Source organism: Ambystoma mexicanum, chromosome 1q (assembly GCF_040938575.1).
Source record: "Ambystoma mexicanum isolate Mex_15411 chromosome 1q, UKY_AmexF1_1, whole genome shotgun sequence".
Classification (NCBI taxonomy): domain Eukaryota; kingdom Metazoa; phylum Chordata; class Amphibia; order Caudata; family Ambystomatidae; genus Ambystoma; species Ambystoma mexicanum.
This window is the reverse complement of record NC_090922.1, coordinates 41,584,968-41,607,749: the sequence shown is the minus strand read 5'-3', so window position 1 is coordinate 41,607,749 and position 22,782 is coordinate 41,584,968. Positions and strand designations below refer to the sequence as shown.

General features: G+C 48.7%; 1 protein-coding gene across 4 annotated transcripts in view; it reads left to right on the top strand.

The window, feature by feature from the left end:
* The first annotated feature begins 13,907 nt into the window (after positions 1-13,907).
* Positions 13,908-22,782, top strand: part of LOC138523933 (IST1 homolog) — a 433,705-nt gene continuing 424,830 nt past the window's right edge. For 2 of the 4 annotated variants that reach the window (XM_069635476.1, XM_069635475.1), the window contains exon 1: positions 13,908-14,090. The gene's annotated coding sequence lies outside the window, so the exon portion shown is untranslated. The remainder of the gene's footprint in view (positions 14,091-22,782) is intronic. The other 2 variants (XM_069635472.1, XM_069635473.1) reach the window with 1 other exon arrangement.

Here is a 22,782-nt window from a genome sequence, read left to right as displayed (position 1 = left end):
GCCTTAAATTCGGGTTATCATCCACACACTAACGGCCAGACGGAAAGAACTAACCAAACTTTGGAACATTACCTTCGGTGCTTTGCTAATACCACTCAGACCAACTGGAGAATGCATATGGTCCTTGCTGAAGCATCCTATAACATAACGGTTCATTCCGCTACCGGACTCAGTCCGTTTTACAGCTCATCCAGTCAACATCCTAAACTGGTGCCTTTTCGTCCTGTCCTACACAGTGCTGTCCCATCTGCTGATCGTCTGGTCGTCGCCATCCAGAAATAACACTCCTTGGTACGCAGTACCCTTGCAGAGGCACAGGAGCGCATAAAAAAACAGGCTGATAAAGGGCGAACCCCAGAACCAGTTTTCCGGGTGGGGGATCTTGTATGGTTGTCCTCTAAGAATTTGCCAGTGCCTAACCTACCTATCAAACTGGCTCCTCATTACTTTGGTCCATTTAAGATCACTAAGCGCTTGTCTTCAGTAGCATTTTGCTTACAGTTACCTCAGTCCTGGCGGGTTCAACCTGTCTTCCACGTCTCCCTTCTGAAACCATACGTGATTGACACTTACAGGCGTTCTTTTTCCCGTCCTGCCTCTGTTTATGTCCAGGGAGTGCCCGAATTTGAAGTGCAGGAGATTTGTGATTCGTGCATTCGACGGGGGGTACTCCAGTACTTTGTGGACTGGAAGGGATACCCTGCCTGTGATCGCACTTGGGAAGCGCACAGTTATGTGCACGCTCCCCGTCTGGTCTGCGATTTCTATCTCCGCTTTCCTTGGAAACCTGGGGCCAAGGGCCTTTTTGGGAGGCGACATAGTGTCATGCCACTTACCTAGGGTGCGGGGTGCACCTGCCGGTCCCGGCGCGCCCTGTCCTGGCGTTTACCACTGTTTCAGGTTGGGGGGACCGCAGTCTTCTGCGGCTACTGCTGCTTCCGGATTTCTTGTTCACGTGGGCTTGCGCATGCGCGGGAGGCCATGTTTCACCGTCCGCGCATTCGCCGTCCACGGAGCGCTCGGGAAGCCGCAGGCTTGATTCCCAAGCCTTGCTTTGGGCGCGTCAGCACCCGGGGACAGCACAGCTTGCGTTCCAAGCCTCCCGGGTGCTGCTTGCCCTATATAAGGGCCAGTTTCCTTGAACAAACCGTGTCTCAACGCGGTTTGTTCCCTGATCGCGTCCTCGACTGTGCTGCTCTCTGAGTTGTACCTTGCCTGCATCCAGCCTTGTTTTCCTTGCCTTCCGCCCCTGGTTTTCCCTGGTGTCTCTCCCTGAGGGGTTTGGGTCAGCCTCCTTCCTGGCCATCTGGTTCTCCCTGGGTTCAGACCTTTTCCTTGCCCTCCTCCTGAACCCCAGTTCTTGTCTCCTTTTGGGTGTTCCCTGAGTCCCTGTCTTTCTCTAGTTCCATTGCCCCTGTTTGGTTCTGTGCCTGTCCTCCTGCCTCTTCAGGGGAACTCTGCCTCCTCAACCTGCCTACTGCGCCTGCCTACTGCTCCAGTTCTCTTCATCAGTCTGCTGCTTCAGCCTGCATAAACTTCCTGGAGCCTTTGCTGCTGAATCCTGTTGTGGATCTTCCCGTCGGTCAAGACCCGCCTTCCCTGTCAGTGCTTGCACTGTCCTGATGTCACGTAAATCAGGGAAGTGCGCAACCGTGACGTTGGGAGCTGGTTCACCTCTGACACTGTTGACTCAATGGTGGGTGTTGAGCCGGTTCCTTGCGTTACACACTCAGTGATCTTCAGTGGGACAGCCTGGCTGCTTCACCGCGACCATCAACTGGTAGCTCAGGTACTCAGCGCCCACGAGACGCATTCCTTAACACAGGCTGAGCCTGAAATCAAGCAGGGTAATAATAGACCAAACGTGTCTGTAATAATGAAGATTACCCCTGCTAGCTGCGCAGGGAGTATGAATTCTATTAAAGACTAGGAGGCGAGCATTATGCTTCAACTTCATTTATTTACTACTCTGCAGCAGTTCAATAAACTTATATAAAACTTTGCAAGTGTTCAATAGAACGCTTTCCTTTTAAAAACTACAAAATCCATGAGTCTCTGTAGTCCATGCCCTCTCAGCCAGTCACAACCCACTGCCTGTGCTTGGACTCCTCCTCTGCTTTTACTCGCTCTGTCAACTACTCAACTTCCATAACTGATCCTCGCTAACGGTGCAAAGTCTCCCTTGAACTTGGTAACTCAACTGCCCGTGAACATCCGGGCTCCTGAAGTACTCTGCAATTGCTCAGTCTTCAGTTATTCTTCTGATCTTACCCTAGGAGACAATACAATAGGAGATTTTAGGGTGGTGTCTATGTAGAGTACTTTCTAGCATGCATGCAATACAATTTTAGACAGTAAAATACTCGGGAGGGAATTTAATGCTCGCCTCCTAGTCTTTAATAGAATTAATACTCCATGCGCAGCTAGCAGGGGTAATCTTCATTCTATGACAAGACTGGAGCGAGCATTATGCTTGTGCAAAGCTTTCCCAACACCTTTCCTCTAAGACTCTCTGTAGGTTTAAAAGTAGGTTTAAAATAAAACTCTTTAAATGTATGATCACTCGACCAATCTGCTGCTAGCATGATCTCACTTAATGATACTCCTGCTCTCACGGCCCTCGAGGCCATTGCTCCTCTCACTGAATGAGCCCCATACATGCTCACATCACACCTGCTGCTTGCATAATTTCCTTAACCCATCTCGCGATGGTCGCTGTAGCAACTGCGTGAAAAGGCTACCTACGCGCTATTAGTAGCTGTGTGGTGTCCACTGCTCTATTCTTCGCAGTCCTATATTCGTACTCCTTAATGCATCGTGCCACGCGCCATTTAGTATTATCCGGGAAATAGGGGTAATGGACCGTAGTAGTCCCTGTTTTGGTTCTCCTGACTATTGAGAATGTCACTCCCTCTGGTCCAAAGGACCGCCTGTTAATCTTCAGAGCTCTAACGTCTGACACTCGTTTACAGGAAATCAGACATAATAACATAGCTAGCTTTCCGGATAGCTGCTTGAGGGAGAGGTACTTGTCTGTTGGCCAATCTGATAGGAAACGTGATACTACAGCCACGTCCCACGTTGTGTTATACCTGGGCTCTGGTGGCACCTTGAATCTCGCACCTCTGATGAGTCTCACTACTGCAGGTTGTTCCCATGCTGGGGCGCCTTCTATCGGCAGGTGACCTGCTGAAATTGCTGATCTGTACACCCCTATCGTACAGAAAGCTCTTCCGTTCTGTAACAAGTTTGCTAAAAAATTCAGTATCTCCAGTACAGGTGCTGAAATGGGATGAACACTTCTGTTCTTACACCAGCTTGTCCATTTTGCCCAAGCTGCGTCATAGCTCCTCCTAGTGGATGGAGCACAGGATTCAGCAATAAGTTCTGCAGCCTGCGTCGAAATTCCTGGCAGTGCCCAGCGTCTCCTGATATCCTGCACGCGACTAGCAGGAGTGTCCCTCTCACTCTCAGAGGTTGATATGACCCAGCTGGGTCCGTGAGCAGCCGCTCTCCTTCGGGTAGCACTCTGGGTATGTCCGCCACTAATTCCATTAGCGTTGGAAACCATACCTGAGATTTCCACAACGGCACTACTAGCACCAGCTCCGCCTTCTCCCTCCGGCATTTCTCTAGAACTCTGCTCAACATCACGAAGGGAGGAAAAGCGTAGTGAGGGCCTCCTGTCCACTCCTGCAGAAAAGCGTTGGTGCCCTGCGCTCTCGGATCTAGTCTCCAGCTGAAGTAGAGGCTCGTCTGAGAATTGAGCCGCGAGGCAAAGAGGTTCATGAGTAATGGTCCCCATCTCGTGTTCAGCTTCTGAAACACTGCTGGATCCAGTCTCCAGTCGCTGGAGTCTGTCAGATAACGCAAGTTCCAATCTGCTACTACGTTCAGTGTACCCGGCAGATACTCTGCTGTCACTGATGTCTCTTATCGCAGGCAGAACTGCCACAAGTCTTTTGCCAGCTCTGCTAGCATCTTGGACCTTGTACCGCCCAGGTGGTTGATGTACTGCACTGCTGATATGTTGTCCATCTTCAGCAGGATGCAGGATTTTACTCTGTCCCTTGTGAATGCCTTGATCGCGACCGATCCTGCTAGGAGCCCCAGGCAGTTTATGTGAAGACGAAGCTCCTCTTCGCTCCACTTGCCTCCGGTCTGTAGTGTTCCACATCTGGCCCCCCAGCCTTTCCGGCTGGCGTCCGATTCTATGATCAGATCCGACTTGTCTCTGAATATGGCTCACCCATTCCAGACGTCCATATTCTTAAACCACCACTCCAGTTCCGTAAGGTATGCGTCCTTCAAATCTAGACGTGTCAACCAGTCTCCCTCTCTCAGGGAGTCTCTGAGCTGATGGATGCCTTCCATCTTGAAATGACGATACATGATCCATCCGTTCAGCTCTCTGAGATTTACAACTGGACGTACCTTCTCTTTCCTGTGCACCAGGAACATGTTGCTCACAAACCTCGGGTTCGATATGCATCTTTCTATCGCTTTCTTGTGGGCTCGCTGCTCTAGACATGCTTGTTCCGCTTGCGCTAACCTCTGACTCTGAGGTCTGCATATCTGGACTGGGGGTTCTATGAAATCTAGCTGCAAACCTCTGATGGTCTGCAATATCCAGGAATCGCTTGAAAGCACGTGCCAATTCTCTAAAAACATGCAGGTCCTCCCCCCCTACCAGAGGGTACTGACTTGCTCTCACCTGGTGTAAATCCTTGACCTCGTCCTGTTCCTCGGGACCTGCGGCCTCTTGGGAATCTCCCTCTGGACGGGAAGAATGTGTCTTGGCTTTTGTTTTCCCAGTATTGTGCCCTGGGGTTCTGGGGTCTTCTTCCTCCCTGATTGCGACCGGCTGCGCAACCCGTGAAGCGGCCGGTCCCTCCAAAAACTCTACTTGGAAAATTTTTGCAGATAGATGCTTGTGCCTTCTCCAGTGAAGCGTACGTTCCGACGAACCGCCCCATCTCCTTCCCAAAGGTCTCTCCGAATAGGAGGCCTTGGGCTCCTTCTCCTGCTTCATATGATGCCAAATCACTAAGCTTAGAGTCTACTTTCAGCAAGAGTCCTCTCCTCCTTTCTGAAGCGATGGCACAATTTGCATTTCCGAGGAGGCAGACTGCTCTCTGAGCCCAGCCGGCGAGAGGATCAGGGTCTACTTCTTCCCCGGTGTCCTTTGCCCTCTATGTGAGGTCCATAATCTTAGCGAAGGGCCCTGCCAGGTCCAGCACCTTCTCCTGGCAGCTTCTCCAGGACCTATCAATACCCTTGCGGGGGTCTTTACTCGTCTTTGACACAAAGGTCAACATTTTCGGATCGAGCTCGGGCATCTCCGCCACCTTTCCCGGCAGGTCTGGTCGCGGGCACTCAGCTCTTAGCCGCTGTCTCACTTCCTTATCTAGCGGTTTGCGCAGTCTCATGGTCATATACTGCGCCACTCGAGGGGATGGTTGCCATTCAGTAGATCTCGGATTTCGGAAACTATCCGGGTCAAACATATCCTCCTCTAGGAGGTGTTTCTCCTTCCGTGCTCTCTTCCCCCCACTGGGTCTTGCCCAGTCGTCTTCCGCGGCCTCTTCCTCACCCTGCGAGACCTGATCTTATTCTTGCTCCTCTTCCGAGCCTGGGTGTTCTCCGGTATTGTCTTCCCCTGGAGAGGGGGTCATGAGGTCTGGCACCACCTGACGCAGAAGGTAAGCTTCTTTAAGCTTCGCGAAAGCGTCAGGTACCTCTGGGGCCTTTTCTTCTGCCCCGTCTACTGAGCCCCAGGGGTCGTCAGAGGCTTTCCTCTTGAGGGCTATCTTACTCCCCTTATGCCCCTCTTTAGAGGGTTCTGTGGACGTGCGCTTAAGGTCTTTAGTGCTATTGAGTTGGGAGAGCATGGCTTCCAGTGTCTCCAGTCTCTCTTGCAGGGGTCTGACCACTTCTGCCACTGCATCAATAAGGGAGCTTCCCAGCACGTGCTTAAAGCTGGTAGCGAGGTCCTGCGTTTGATCTTCCTCACTCCACTCAAACTCTGACATGTTCTCTGCTGTGCTGTGTGCCACAATACCTGGATCAGGTGTCTTAGCACGCCCACTGCTCCCTTGTGATGTTATTAATATTCTTTTCTTCTTTTTAAAAAAAAATGTTTTTTTGGACTTTCAGTGGCTGCACTGACCGTCTGTTTCTTGACTCTAGGCTGCTGCTAGTGTACTCGCTTGTGGTGCGCCCATCTACTGCCTTTTCGAAAGTGTGGGGAATGATTCCCTTGAGTCCTCTTGCTCACGCAGCCAGGCTGCTTCCTCCTCAGCTGTCAGAGCCAAGCTGATGGCACAGGCGCGCTCGCGATTGTAAGACCGCTTGTCTTTGTGATGTAATTTAACTTATCAAGCTCGTACGAGCGTTCTCAGTGATGCGGACTCCTGTCCAAAACGTCGCTTAATAGCTACGTCTACAGAGAAAACGCAGGCTAGCCGTGCTTAAGCTCCTCCCACCCGCCGATGGGGGCTAGAGCGAAGCCACGCAGTGCGCTGCTCTATGCGAGCGGCTGCTCCGCACCGCCGAGGGCGGGGGCTACCGCTGTGATACTGCACTGATGTGCCGTCGTGCTCGCTGCTCGCGGGCGCTAGCTCCGCCTACCCAAGGGTGGGTGCTAGGCTTCATGAGCGCAATACGCGCTCCGGTATCCTGTCCGCGAGGCTGGCCGCACCCCTGAAGTGCCGAAATTGTGACACGGGGCCGCTGGCCTCACGGACCAAGCTCCTATACCTTACCTGACTTGAAGTCTATCGCCTCAGTAAACCTATATTTCAAACCGGTATCGATCTTATACTTGTACGTGCTCCTGAACGAAACGCTACGTAATATTTACAATCATATAATCAATCTTCCTCCACACGTTCACTGTGCTTTATATGTGCATCATAACTGACAATTCTATCCTTACTCCCTCACTCACTTAAATTCGCCAAGCAGGCAAGTATTCCTTATAAAAATAAGTCGGTTTACAAGCGCAGCTCCGTGGAGTCAGCGCGAACCGAGACAGGCTGAGGAAATGATCTCCATAGAAACCCGCTCCAAGCGCTGCTAGGGTGAGGTTAGCGGCGAGCAGGCGCTCAGCGCAGAGAGCGCTGACAGGCCTGTCAAACCCCCCACATGCGTGCCACGGTGAGCGGTTACAAGAGAGGAGGAGGGGGAAGGTGAAAACAAGCGTACTCAGGGCAGGTGGGAGGAAAAAATTCAACTTTGCCCGTTGGGCATAAAAAACGTGCAACTATGGAGAGCAACCTCCTACCTCACTATGGCAGAGTGGGGAAAGTCAGGAAGGTCTCAGTCAGCAGAACGCTGGAAACAGCGTACTAAGCACACAAACTATAAACACGCAACCTTTGAGGGGAAAGGAAACAAACTAAGCGGTCGCGTAACATTACAATAAGCATATGCTTATGAAGCTAATATATATATATATATATAAATATGTATGACTACAGCCAAGCAGCAGAGTGACAAGAAATGTACTTAGCTCTGTATGTGTCAGCAGCAAAGAAAGAGGAATTGCTGTCAGAGTAAAGGACGTTTATGGGGGTGGGTTTTAGCTCATTGGGTGGCTACAGGGCATGACCTGTCCTCCATGTTGGACTGGGGTTCTCCCCTTGCATTGCATTCAAACTGTGTTGTCTTTGTAAAAGTGTTTTCTTTGCTGCTATATGTGTCAGTAGTAAAGATAGTTTTCCATAATATGAAGCCTCCTGTCATGTCATGGAATGTCTAATCCCCCACACTAGCGTGAGATGGGGGTTTAGATTCTATAAAAGACAAGGAGGCGAGTATTATGCATTTCAATCTTTACTCTGAACCACAGCAGCAAAGAATAAAAAACTTTGTAAAACGAAATTTTTTCAATAAACATAACGTTATAACAATGCAATGGGAAACATCCCAGTCCAACATGGTGGGCAGGTCATGCCCTGGGGGTAGCCAAAAGGGAGCGAGCCAGTCCCAATATAGGTCCATTCCTTTAATAACTCCCCCTCTTTCTGACGCTGATCTGTCTCACACGACCACCGAACACCTTCTCCACGTAGAACGAAGAACAAACTCCCATGGAGACGCCGGGGCTGAAACCTTCTGCAACCTGGAGCTCAATATCCCACTTCCTCCTGCATCGAAGTCATCAACTGCCCTCTGAAACAACAACCGACACCAGTAAGGGTGGGTGGGTGGGATAATACTCGCCTCCTTGTCTTTTATAGAATCTAAACCCCCATCTCACGCTAGTGTGGGGGATTAGACATTCTATGGCAAGACAGGAGGCTCCTATTATGCAAGTTCAAAGCCCTTGCATTACATTCAACGCTACATGGGCAATACGCTTATGGTAAAATGTCTTAAAAGTTGATTCCCTTGACCAGTCAGCAGCTTTAAGGATCTGTTCCAAACTACCCACCAGAAAGGCTGCTTTAGAGGCCATAGCGCCTCAGACTGAGTGGGGACCGAAAGAGGATGTGTCAACCCCCGCCTCCCGCATAACCCATTTGATCCATCTGGCCAAAGTAGAAGGGGAGACCGGCTTATGGGGTTTCCTGTAGGAAATCAGCAGCTGAGAGGTATTGGGAGATCTAAAACCGTCAGTTATAATCTCAAAACATTTCAAACAGTTGACCACACATAGTTTACAATCTTCAGGAAAAGCTGGATAGGATATCGATGAAGTCATGCATTTAGTCCTTCGTGAGATAAAGAAAGTAACCCCCTGAGGGGTGAACATCTTATTATCCACATCAAGAGCTCTGATATCAGAGACCCTTTTAATAGACACCAGACATAGTAACATAGCAAGTTTGGCAAATAACTGCTGCAGGGACAGTTCTTCATTAAGAGGCCAGGACCTGAAGAGCTGCAGCACCACATTAACATCCCAAAGAACTGAATACTTCGGCTGTGGCGGAATCTTAATACGGATAGATTTGAGGGCCCTTCGCACTAAATAGTGCCTACCCACTGGTTCCCCTTTAACCAAAAGGTGACCGGCTGAAATAGCTGAACGAAAACCATTAACAGTCCTGTAGGCTTTCCCTTCCTTAAACAATTCTACAAGAAAATTAACCACCTCTACAGGAGGGGCAGAAACGGGATTGAGGTGCCTAGCCACACACCAGCTAACCCATCTGTTCCATGCTGTGGAATACCCTGCCTTAGTAGAGGGCGCCCAGGAGTCCCTGATGACCGCCATAGAGTCTTGCGAAAGTCCTCTGAAGCACCAGGAAGAGCTGAAATCTTCCAAGCCATAAGGGCAAGGTGTCCCTGCAAGACCAACTCGTGAGGGAGACCCTCCGGATCCACTAGCAACAGGGGATCGCGAGGGAGAAGACGGAGAATATCGATTGCCAATTCTAGAAGGGCCGGGAACCAAACTTGAGAAGGCCAAAAGGGGGTAACCAGAACCAGAGACACCGCCTGAGTGCGAACCTGGACCAGAACCCGGGCTATCATTGCAAAGGGAGGAAAGGCATACCCCAACTGACCCGACCAATCCTGGAGGAAAGCGTCGGTGGCTAGAGCTAACGGATCTGGTCTCCAACTGTAAAACCTGGGAACTTGACAATTCAGTCTGGAGGCAAACAAGTCTATCATCAGAGGACCCCAGAGGGACTCTATGCGGACGAAAAGAGACCTGTTCAGCATCCAATCGCTCCTGTCCTGCAGGTGCCTGGAGTTCCAATCTGCAACCTCGTTGCTGACCCCTGGGAGGTATTCCGCTTTCAAGAGAATATCCCTGTCGAGGCAAAAATGCCAAAACTCTCTCGCCAAATCCGCCAAGACTTTGGACCTGGTACCCCCCAGGTGATTGATGTACCTCACCGCAGATATGTTGTCCATGCGGAGGAGAACACAATTCCCCTGATCCTTGAGGAGACTCCGAACAGCAAAAGACCCCGCTAACAACTCTAGGCAATTGATATGGAGTAGTTTCTCTGACTCCGACCATTTCCCTCCTGTGGAGACCTGACCCAATCTGGCTCCCCAACCCGATCTGCTCGCATCTGACTCCAGAACGACATCCGGCAATGGGCCAAATATTGCCTTGCCATTCCAGGCTTCCATGTGCCTGAGCCACCACAGAAGTTCCAACCTGGCCTCTGGCGGCAATTCCACCATTTGGGAGTAAGAGAGACACTTGCGCAAATGCTTGGCTTTTAAGTGTTGCAGTGCTCTGTAATGTAGGGGAGCAGGGAAGATAGCCTGAATGGATGCCGACAACATCCCTACAACTCTGGCCAACTGCCTGCGGGAGATCCTCCCTCTCCTGAGGAGTAGACGAATTTCCTTCTTTATCTTGGACAGTCTGCTGTCTGGGAGAAGAAGGATGCAAAGCTTTGAATCTATATTGAAGCCCAGAAATTGGATACATTGCGTAGGCTTCAATATGGATTTTTTTACATTTATCACAAAACCTAGATCCTGTAAGAGGGTCACAGTAAATTTCAGATGAGAACACAGAGTTTGATAATTCTGGGCTAGGAGCAACATGTCGTCCAGATAAACTATGATCCGAATCCCCCTGGATCTGAGAAGAGCCATCACAGGGCGCATGAGCTTGGTGAAACACCATGGGGCCGAGGACAGGCCAAACGGAAGGGATGCAAACTGCCACACCCGACCCCCCCACTGAAACTGAAGATACTCCTGATGTGGGGGAAAGACGGGAACCACTAGGTAAGCGTCTTTGAGGTCCAATTTGACCATCCAGTCTGCAGGGAGAAGAGTATCCCTGAGTAAATGAATTCCCTCCATCTTGAAGTGGTGATAAACCACAAAAGAGTTGAGAGCTTTCAGGTTGATTACTGGGCGAAACCCCTGGTCCGGTTTTGGAACTAGAAAAATGGTACTCAGGAACTGAGAGGCCCTGTAAGAGGCCGGGACTACCGCCCCTTTGGAGATGAGATCCCGTACCTCCCCATCTATAAGGGATTGTTTGACTTCGTCGAACACCAAAGGAAGGGGAAAGGACAACTGGCAAGGAGGGGCATAGAACTCTATCTGATAACCCTGAATCGTTTGTAGCACCCAAGGATCCGAAGTGAGAGCCTCCCACTGTGGAAGGAACCTGGCTAGTCTGCCACCTAAACTTTTGAGGGAAAAAACTTTTAGCACCTCGGAAATTACCTGATGGCCCTCTTGATCTTCCGGCTCCCCTGCCGGCACGTCCTCTCCAACCGGAGTTTTGTTGCGGGTAGAATTGATTATGTGCTCCTCGAGTAGAGGAGGTATGGTATGCGCCACGGGGCGCAAACTGGCGGGGGCGGGAGGAGCCCTGGGAAAAACGGCCGGAGGAGCGGGCCCTACCTCGTCCAGCCTTGTTAAAAACCTTTGGGGCAAAAACCTTTTTTATATTAACCTGCGCTTTGTCCAGCGCTGTAAATGTGTGAACATAAGCTGACAAATCTTTCAGGAAAGAATCCCCAAACAAATTACCCTGAGCTGCAGGGCCACCTTCCCTCTCTGACATGTCTGCCAGTTTGGAATCCAATCTCATTAATAATGATTTTCTCCTCTCCCTACATATGGAGGCATTAGCATAGCCGAGCAGGCATACCGTACGTTGGATCCAACCCCTTAATGCGTCAACATCTATCGGGGTATTAGAGGACGCCGCCTCTTCTGCCATTTCAAAAATCTGCGTGACTGGACCCAGGATGTCCAACAGTCTGTCTTGACAACAACGCCACGCTTTATCGACCCCCTTCTTGGGGTCCTTCCCTTTCTGGGAAAGAAAAGCCGCCATAGACTGGTCTATTTCTGGCGCTAGAGGTACCTTGTCGGCGAACAACGGTCTAGGACATTCCGCCCGTAATTTATTACGATCCTCCTTGGCCATAGGGCGCCTGATCCAGAACTTGAGGAAAGAGGAAACCTCTTCAGAGGGTTGCCACTCAGCAGACCTGGGGTGTTGTATCAGGGCAGGATCAAAGAAAGGTACACCACTACCATCCAGCAGGGGACCCCCTTGAGGGGCTACTGAGGTCACCTTCCTTTTTTGCCTCTTAGGGGGCGAATCAGAATCATCTGCACTGTCAGAGGATGAGACATCAATAGGGGGCTCCACCGACGCTAAAGGCGCGGGGGCCGGCCAGGGGGTGGAAGAGATAGGCCGCGATTCTTCCCACCCACACTTTAAATTACCCTTAGGGGAAGCAATAGGAGATATGGCCACTAGGGGACTGAGTTGTCCCTGGGTATGTTTAGTTTTAACCTTACATTTTCTGGGTGCCTGGGACGCCACAGATGGGACAGCATCCTGGGAGGGATGAAAATCCGCAATGTGGGTAATTAATCTGTCAAAGGCTGACGCCAAAGTGTTATTCAAATCAGTTAAAGCGGAGTCCAAAGAGGACTGAATAGCTTGTGCCACTAAAGGCTGGGAATGACAGGCTTGATCCCCAATGTTTTCAACAACCTTCTCACTTTTTTTTGGCAGTGCGCACTTGAGTGCTGGCATCTGCAGAGGAGGGAAGCACTCCTTTGTCCATGACAGCACCAATTTCTTTGGTAAAATAGATATATATATATATATATACCGTTATTTAAACACAGCCGGGTCCAAGCTGCACTCACACAAGCCGAGCAGGCTGTAAGGTCTCAAGTCAATAGTGTGCCACAAACCTTAGGTAAGGGCCACCAAGGCAGAACATGGGCAGTGTCTGAATTCCCACAGACAAACACGCGAGCAGCGTGTGAGGGCAAAGAAGCAAAATTTTTAACATACAAAACACTGTAACACTATTACCAAATTATAAGAGGAAATGGAACATATTACGAAAAAAATATAAATGTTTGTGGCGGAGAGCAGGCACAAACTGCTAAACCTGCCCTTCACTAGCAGCACGCTTACCGCGTGTGCCACAGAGCTCCCTAGCCTACACGCGTCGTCCGTCAGAATGTAACTGTTCTGAGCCGGTCGACGCGCGCAACAAACAAAGCAAATGCTTGCGGCCTTGCCACAGGCGCGCGAGTAAATAGAACGCTGCAGCGTTCCCCAAGGAAAGGTCACGAAGAGTGCAACAACAATGCGAGCGAACGCCACGCTCGAATAAATCACCTCAGGCGAACGCGGGCGAAATAAACAAACGCTCCGTTGCCTGCTTGAGTAAAGTCACAACATATACAATGTAACAAGAAAAAAGAAACGCGTTCTCCCAAACGCTGCTTCCTGAAACCAAGTGATACAAGTAACACTTTGAACACACAGTCTAAGAGAAAACCAGAGGTGTGACTTAGCTGTGGGTCAGCAGCAAAGAAAGAGGGGGAGTTATTAAAGGAATGGACCTATATTGGGACTAGCTCGCTCCCTATTGGCTACGCCCAGGGCATGACCTGCCCACCATGTTGGACTGGGATGTTTCCCATTGCATTGTTATAACGTTATGTTTATTGAAAAAATTTCATTTTGCAAAGTTTTTTATTCTTTGCTGCTGTGGTTCAGAGTAAAGATTGAAATGCATAATAGGAGCCTCCTGTCTTGCCATAGAATCAGGATTCTCTCTCCGAAATGTTACCAGATGACTCTGTGTGATCACTGACACTCTATTGCAATAATGGGCTTTTACTTTTCTTTAGTTTTAATTTAGTCTATTTTACTCAACAGAATTGATGAATAAATGATGGTGCAGTGTCATGGAGTCACCTTGTAAGCTTATATCTTTCTCTCCGTGCTTAAAGAAACCCAAAAAGATCACGTATGGTTAATGCCTCATCCCACAGACTACAATGCTACAAAGCAGGTGTTCGGGCATATGCTGTTTGTGCAACAGCCACTTTGACTTATCATTATATTTGCACGTGTAGGTGGGCAGGGCCACATCTCCATCAGAACTGCAGGGTGAGCAATGTGTTTTGTGACGCTTGTTGAAAAGGGTGTGGCTGCCTGTTGTTTGGAGTCTCGGGATAAGCCCTTATTTCCTTGTTTTAAAACGTTGAGCTCGGAAACAAGTCGACACTAACACCCGCCGCATTTTTCAGCATTCCAGGACCTGTGGTAGCAATCCGTTCCCACTCAGTTGTCATCTCAGGTCGTCACTCGCTGTCAGGAGCCCTGTCAGGTAGGCGCCGGTTTATTGCTACTAGTTAAGTGCGCAGGAGAGCAGGGAGAGATTTTACCAGAACGGCGTGCCTCCAATAAGTGTACATTGGTGTGTATCACGCCCTAGAGTACTTTCTACTGCTTCGTTTAAGTGAGGATCAGTAAAGCTCAACTTTCTTCATGTTCCAACATAATGTTGCTTTTGTTGCTGTTTACCTTATGCCTTTCTCCGCCCTCTTCGTTTTTACTCTCTTTGAATTAATTCTCTCAGCTGGTCGTCTCTCTGTAAACTCATTTGCCGTACTTTATTTTATCCCGGTTCCTTCATATTTGTCAAGTCTTTCTTCTCTTTCTACCCTGCATGCTAGTACTCCAATTTTATGTTGTACCACACATCAACCAGACTCTCCTTTTTTCTGACTCGTCACCTCCCTTTAAAATTATCAGATTACATGTCACGGAGGACACAGTCTTCAATTCATGCCATTACAATTTGTTACTTGAGTAATATTGTCCGAGTTCATTTGTGCCAAGCCAACACGACGGGAATGCATACTTTGTTTTAATGTTAAAGATCATTTATAGCGTGCACTATCACCACTGGAGTGGTCCCTTGGTGCTCTGGCAGATCTTAAAGTAAAGAGTGTGGGATGGGTTAGTAGGGGATAGCGGGAAGAGGTAGAGCGAGAGATGTGATGTCCAGTTGACAGCTTCAGTTCGGTTTGCACCTTTTGCTGAGCTTGGATGTGATTGTTTTGTTGTTGCAGTGTAGTGAAGTGCATGCAAATTGCTGTGCAGAGGAGAGGTTGCGTTTGTTTAGTGTTTAAGAGTTGCACGTGGAACTTTAGGTTTTAGGGTTGGTCAGTGGGGCTTTTCTTACCTCCTTATTTCGGAGTACTGTGTTCAACGTCTCTGCCCTTGCTTTGTGCTGGGCTTTTTTTAGCGGTTAATTTGCTGGATTCTGTGTATGGTGTTGACTTTCCTCTGTAACTGTTCGTGGGCATGAGGTGGTGAAGGCCTCCCCCCAACCTTGGGCGGAGACGGGTATGGTTGAAGGGTTTGCTCTTAGGGCGGGATCCCCACCATCCGTGGACCAGGCACTCTAAGGCCTCCAGGGGTGCCAGTTATTGGGTGAAGCAATATTGCCTGACCCTAGGGCAGTGGTCTTCAAACGTTACTGGCCTGGGCCCCCCTGAGCAAAATTTGGGCAGGCCGGGCCCCCTAAATTTGCCAGATGAACTTTTGCGCGCCGTCACGCACCCTACTCCCAGTACAGACCCTGGCCTCTCCCCACCCTGCTCCCACCACTATCCCAATGCTCTCACCCATCCTGCTCGCACCACAGTCCCATAACACAATCATACACACATCCATCCACATATTTAAATAAAAAATAAATCACCATAAACATGCCTTCTGCAGCAACCTGCGCGTGGTTGCTAAAATGCCCCGCTCCAGCTTGCTCTGCCCATATGTGTGAGGAGGCGCAGGAGCACCCTCTCGCACATACATACACATGCAGTGCCCCAGCCAATATTTCCAATGAGCTATGCAAGGCTGGCGAAGCAAAACGCCCCCAGCATTGCAGGGCTCAGTGATCATGTGCAACTCTGGAACTGAACTGTCAAAGGCAAACCGTGTTTCCCTTTGACAGTTCAGCCAGCTCAGGAGCACTCCCTTAGCTGGAAAAAGCAGCTGATGGAGTGCTCAGTGTTTCACTGGGCTGGCTCCTCTACTCCTCCATAATAGGTGAGGGGGCCAGTGGGTGGACACCCCCTCACCCATGATGGATGAGCCGCCAGACTTGGACTGGCGTACAGGGCAATAGGGCGATGACCGTACCAAAAATGCAAAATGCTAGTGTAGGTCAGTCAAAATGGGCCTCTTTTTTGGCCAATGTGGGCCAGTTTGAGGAGTTAATTCACTATGCAGATAGTAGTTTTGACCATTATTGCTGAATAAACATTCTTTAGATATCACAATTTGTTTACATTTGAACAAAAAACACCCCTTGGGTACTATTCAAACAGTCAGTGACTAAAGGACTGAATATCCATTTGCAACTGCTGCCCACTTTTTCATTTGTGCCTAAGGCAGTTTTATGGTCCAGTCTGACCATGTGAGCTGCCTGTGCCCATTTCCTCCAATCTAAAAAAAAAAAAAAAAAAAAAAAAAAAAAAGGAAACAAAAAAAAAAGTGTTTTCTTCTTTTTTTTTTTTTACACATTTCATGCTGGGCTCTCGCGCCCCACAATTTGAAGACCTCTGCCCTAGGGTGATGTCTAACATGGGGGTATTGTTGGGGTGGGTCTTTTCTGGGCTCCCTCCCTGGCTTTGTTCATATATGTATGCTTGCTGCAGTGTGTTCTGTTTCCAGAGGTGTCTTTGTCTTTCCTAGTCGTTCCCTTCCGATTCTGAAGCAAATAGCCAAGTTTTAAGTAGTTTTCTGAATTTTAGGTGATCCTTCATACTACACATATCTTTTGGGAGGCTGTTCCAAGTTTTCGCTGCCAGGTGGGTGAATGACAACCCCCCCAAGTTTTTTCCTTGTGTACGGTTTTGGTTCTAGGCAAATGTCGTTGCCTGATCGAAGTGGTCTTGACGGTAGGTAGATGGTTATTTTCTTATGTAGGAACTCTGCTCCTTGGCCATGGATTACTAAGCATGCATGAAGGCGACCAACTTCAGGCATGAAGTGCAGGCGCAGAGCCTCGATATGCCATTCAAAGTCCAAGACCCCTTTGGCAAAAAGGTTAACATCACCTGAAGGGTATTAAATCGGACACTGATACAGGCAGGGCCATCACTTCACTGAGAGACTAGGACAAAGAAATGCATACTTATCATTCCCTTTGCGGCGGATCAAGGATGTTTCATTCCAACAACAAGCTGTTTTCCACGCAAAGCAAAGGGCCAGGTCAACAGATCAATCTCCCCGACAGATACCAGCCGTCCTCCAGATACACGATACAGAGAAGCAGGTATGGGTCGGCCCAGACAAGGGCCCAGTCGGTCAAACAAAGTGGATGGGAAGCACCATCTCCTGCCACATCGCACGCCGGTAGGAGGGCGGGTCAGCCACCACCTGCATCAATGGCAAAAGATCACGTCACACAAGTAGGTGCTACAAATAATAATCGAAAGACACATCATCGAGTTCGTCACATGGCCTCCAGCCCTACCTCCACATGCATGCAATACAAGCTACGTGGTCCAGCTCAAGCTAGAGGTGGACAAATTGCTACAAAAAGCCAGTATAGAGGCAGTTCTTCACAATCAAGGAGGGAAGGGATTCTATTCCCACCTTTTTTCCATTAAAGAAAAACAGCGCCCACTCCTAGACCTGCGTGTTTTGATCAAATAAGTAAGGCGCATAAGGTTCAAATTGCCCACACCCCAACAGGGCCTCCCTTGACTCCAAAACAGTGATCTTCTAGCTACAGACGGCCTACAGGATGAGTATTTCCACATACTCATTCATCCAGCGTACAAGCGCTACCTAGGGTTTACAGTAGGAGACAACCATTATCAGTTCTGGGTGCTTTGGCTCACAGTCAGTCCCGAGGATCTTCACCAAATGTCGTGTCCCGGTGGCAGCACACCTACCAAGAACAGGCGTACAAGTCTTTCTCTACCTTGAAAATTGGTAATTAAAGCAAACTCAAAGGTGCAGACAACTACCACAGTGGTCCATCAGACGAAAGAGGCAATCACAAATCTAGTTTTTCTCCATCAATCACGAAAAAACAGTAGTTATGCTGGCGTAGAATGCCATCTCCCTAAGGGCAAAACTAGATACCCGTATTCCCCAAGTCAGACCTTCATCCAGAGGAAGAACACTTCTCCCAGCTGGGCAATAGGTTCTTAAAAACACGTACAAGCATGGTGTGTCACTACAAATCCCTGCTGGGCATGTTGTCGTCATGTATATTGCTGGTTCCTACTTGCAGGTGGAGAATGAGACCAATCCTGGGAGAACTCAACCGACAATGGATTCAAACATCGGGCTCATGGGAAGACATTGTGCACCGGTCACACCCTTTTCCCCCAAGCTCTACATTGGGGGTGGGTGGACAAAAATCCTACAGCAAGTCCTGCCTTTTTCTGGGCCTCCACTTCCACGCTTCTTCTCAGGACGGATGCGTTCCTGTCAGGATGGGGAGCCCATATCAGAGACTTGCAGGCCAAGGGCATATGATCCATGCAACAGTCAGAATTGCACATCAATATCCTCAAACATAGAGCCATTCCATGGGTGCTGAAATCCTTCCAACCAGTCCTCTGGGGCAGGTGGTCACAGTACAGATGGACAACACAACCTCAATGCAGTACACCAACAAGCAAGAAGGTAACCGATCCACACTGTGGTCTGCAGAGACACAGCAACATTCTGGCAGATCAACTGAGCAGGGACTTTCTCCACTTCCCACAAATGGGAAATCGTATGGGGCGAGGTCCAATGGATTTTCAAAAGATGGGGTCGCCCCCACATTCATGTTTGTCACCAGGAACGACAGCAAATGCCCTCTCTTCGGATCCAGGTACCCAGAAGAGGACTCACTGGGGGTTGCCTTCTCCCTGGCATGGACAGGCAAGTCGCTAGACGCCTCCTGACAATAACCTAGGTTGCCAGGGTACTGAGGTGAGTAACAAAACAGGATGATTTTGATAACACCAGCATGGGCACGGCAAGTCTGGTATCCAGTTCTCCTACACATGGCAAGTGCATGCCCATCCATATCAGAGAGCCCCAAGCGCTACTATTGCAAAAGAAGGTGTAAATCCTTCGCCACAACTCAGCGTTGTTCTCTCTCTCAGGGCTTGGTTGTTGAACTACAAAAGAACACCAACCTAACGTTGCCAGGTGGATATTGGGATATTATTGCAGCATCCAGGGCACCTCCACACGTGCTACGTGCAAAAAAAGGAAAACTGTTTACAACCTGGGGTGTAGGCACAGCAGCTCGACCCACGGCCAGCCACAGTAGGCAAATTGCTGGCCAACCTGATTCACGTGGCTACAGCTGGCCGGTTGGAGGATTCCGTTACGCTTCACCTCTCAGCCATCACGCCTTTTCCCAGAGGTCCAACGGTTGCATCCTCTGTCTAACACCCTGCAGTTAAAACCTTCATGAAGGGTTTTCTGATGACCTTCACACCAGTGCCAGCACCGACTCCAAGCTGGAGTCTCGACACATCAACGGCTCCTCCTTATGAGCCCATCCACAAATGTGATCTAATTCCTCTCTGATAAGGTTGCTTTCTTAGTGGCGATCACGTCAACAGACGAATCAGTGAATTACAAACCTTATCTATGGATCCTCTGTTTACAGTCTTCTTAAAGGACCGAGTTGTCCTGAGACTGCATCCCAAGTCCCCCTCAGGTGGTATCAGATACGACTATGTCTGAAACGCATTGTACTTCCAACTGTCTTTGGCAATCATGCCTCCATCATGGTATGTACCATGCACTCGCTAGATCAAACACGAGTACTCAAATTCTACTTGCAGCACACTAGTGCTTTTAGAGCATCTCCAAGATCGTTTGTTTCATTTCTGGTGCTGTGTAAGGGCCAAGGTATTTCTGAACTAGGCCTTGCCAAATGGGTGGTACATTTCCTTACCCATTGCCACAAAATCAAAGGCAACCCACTTACCTGTCCAGCTACTGCCCATTCAACCAGAGGGAGGGCATATACAATGACTTTCTAGGCGGGTGTGCCCATGAAGGACATATGCAGGGCGGGTACCAGGAGCACGCTCTATTTCGTTTGCCAAGTACGATGTCTACAAGAAAACGCTGAAAGAGAGCCAACTGTAGGACGAGCAGTCCTACGACATCTGGTTGCGTGAGGTAGGAGCAGTCATTGTCCTTTCCCTCCTTACCTTCATGTTTCAAGCATGCATAAGGGGTTCTGGGTACTCTCTATGGGTACTATTATTGATCTATGTGTGCTTCAGTGAAGTAGGTGGCATGCATCCACTGCTTGGTATTCTATTCAAGCACAGGGTTAGAACCTTGTATGGTTGTGGTAGATGGCGTGAAAGTCACCTAGGGCAAGCGGTTTGCGCCTCACCTCGCCATTTAGAACTTGGCTTGAGGTGAGGTCGCTTTGTTGTGTCTATTTATTTGCATTTTTAAAGCGCACAACTGCCCTCGGGCATCGTGGCGCTGTTACCGAAAGCTCACTTGACATAGATACAACTTGAGGACACAGTAGAAGATTGTTACAAGCATTGCTCGTGTTCCAAGGTTACATGGGAACAGTGACATAGATACAATATGATGACACAGTAAAAGATTGGTTACAGACATTACTCGTGTTCCAGGTTACCTGGGAATAGTGGGGCAGGTACATGTTTACTTGATTAAAGTGGTTTTCAGTGCCTTTCTGAAGGCCATGAGGGATGTTTCCGATCTCAATTTAGGTGGCAGAGAGTTCCAGGATTTTGGTGCTAGAACTTCAAAACTCGACCCGCCGGCTTTGGTTCTGTTGAAGGTAGGAATCGAGAGTTGGTGTGTGTACATGTCCAGTTTAGGTCTAAGTGTCTGCACTTGGTGTATTTGTTCAGTTCGATAGCTGGGAGCAGATTGGGATAGGCATCTATGGGTGATAGCGAGAGTCTTGAACAAGATGCGCTCTTTGACTGAGAGCCAGTGGGCTTTTTGTCTTGCTTGGGAGATGTGCTCCCTCCTGGGGATACTGAGGGCTGCCCCCAATGCGTTGTTCTGTGAAATTTGTAATCTGTTAATGTTTTTGGCGAATTGCCCAGTACGAGGAAGTTGCAGTAGCCCAGTTTTGCACCTATAGTGGCCCTGGCAATGTTGAGGCAGTTTTCAGTGGAAAAGTGGGGTTTTACAGCATTGATTATTTTATTTGTTAGTGCTGCTGCTGAAGAGATATAGCTTACATGTCTATCCATGGACAGGGTTGAGACTAGGTACACTCCACAGTTTTTATAGAAGAGGAGACTGTAATTACGGTGTTCTCGATTTTGAAATTGCAGTATTTGCTGTCTAGTTTTCTGAGGATTTCTTTAGGGCCCACCAGTAGGATCTCTGACTTGTCCACATTGAGACAGAGGCCATTGGCTGCCATCCAGGCCTGGATGATAGCATAGGTGTCTTGTAACGTTTTTAGGTCTTGCTCGTAATCACCAGATAGTGGGAAAAGAATTTGTGTATCATCAACATAATTGGTGAAAGTTATGCCGAATTCTTCTAGGTTGTTAAAGAGTGGTAGGGTAAACAGATTGTAGAGCGTAAGGGAGGTGCAGGAACCTTGTGGCACTCCACAGCTAATAGGGGAAGGAGTGGCTGATGCTTGGTCTGAGAAAACCCTCATAGCTCTGTCTTCCAGGAAGGATGTGATCCAGGTAGTGACCTCAGTGGAGAAGTGAGCCGTGTCTGTGAGGTGTGTCTTTAGGACTTTGTGGTCCACTAAGTCGAATGCAGCCCGACTGGTCGCGAAGTAAGAGGATTGCAGATTTGCCCTTGTCCATATTTCTTAGGAGTTGGTTTTTTAAGTCAAGCAAAGCTGATTCAGTGCCATGTCGCGGATGAAAACCAGATTGTCTCTTTCCTAAGATGTGTGTAGTCCTAGGTAGGCTTGTATCTGTAGTATTCAGCCTTGTCCAGAATTTTCAGCAGGAATGGCACAGTTGTAATTGGCCTATAGTTGTTTGGAGAGTCCGGATCTAGGGTAGGCTTTTTTTGCAGTGGCCTAACCCATGCTTCCTTAAGAGAAGAGGGTACTGAGCCAGAGGCAAATTAAACGTTAATAAAAGTTGTAATGAAGGGTGCTAGTGATTCAGAGCAGTCTTTCATTATGTTAGCTGGACAGATGTCCCCTTTGCATAGTGAGGGTTTTATTTGCTTCATAATAAGTAGGACTTCAGGAATAGTTACATTTCTATAGGTAAATGTTGGTGGTGGTTTGCTGTCAGTAGGGCAAGGGGGCTTAGAATTAGATGCAGTGAGTGTTGTGTGGGTGATCTTTGGTAGGTTGTCAAAGTTGGTTATGATTTCTTTTTGAAGTAAGTCGATTTTGTCCAGCATAGCCTTCTGGATGTCATTACACCATTTCTCGTCCATAACAGTTTGATGTTTGGACGTGGGAGGTACAACAGCTCATTGAAGATGGTGAATAGTTCTTTAGAATGGGATTTAGCATTGCTGATTCTGGTGTTGTAGGCTGCAGCTTTAGCTGTGGCTATGGCATTTCTATATTGCTTAGCGATAGCTAGGTAGGAGTCACGAGTGGAAGCTGAAGGGCAGGATTGCCGTTTGTTAAGGGCGTGTCTTTTGAGTACTTTTAGGTCAAGTAGCTCTTGGTTGTACCATGAGTGAACATGAAAGAGTCTTTTTGCTTTTGATTGTGTCGATCACCTCTTTAATAGTGGTATTGTAAAGATCGACCAATTCAGTAGGGTTGCTCGAGAGTGGTGATGCTAGTACTGAGATTTCTAAGAGCGCGAGGATTCTTTCGTGAGCAGTTTTTTTGATCTGGCTAGGACAGCTGGCATGGGAAGGTTTTGTAGGGATGCAGCACTTGTTGGGATGTAGAAATGAATGAGATGGTGGTCTGTCCATGGTTGTGGGGTGTTGGAGCCGATGTCTACCCCGCAATTGTGGTTGAGAAACCAATCTAGTATGCGTCCTAGATTGCCCATTCAAACTTTAAAATCAGTGCCATCTCCTGGGCAATAACT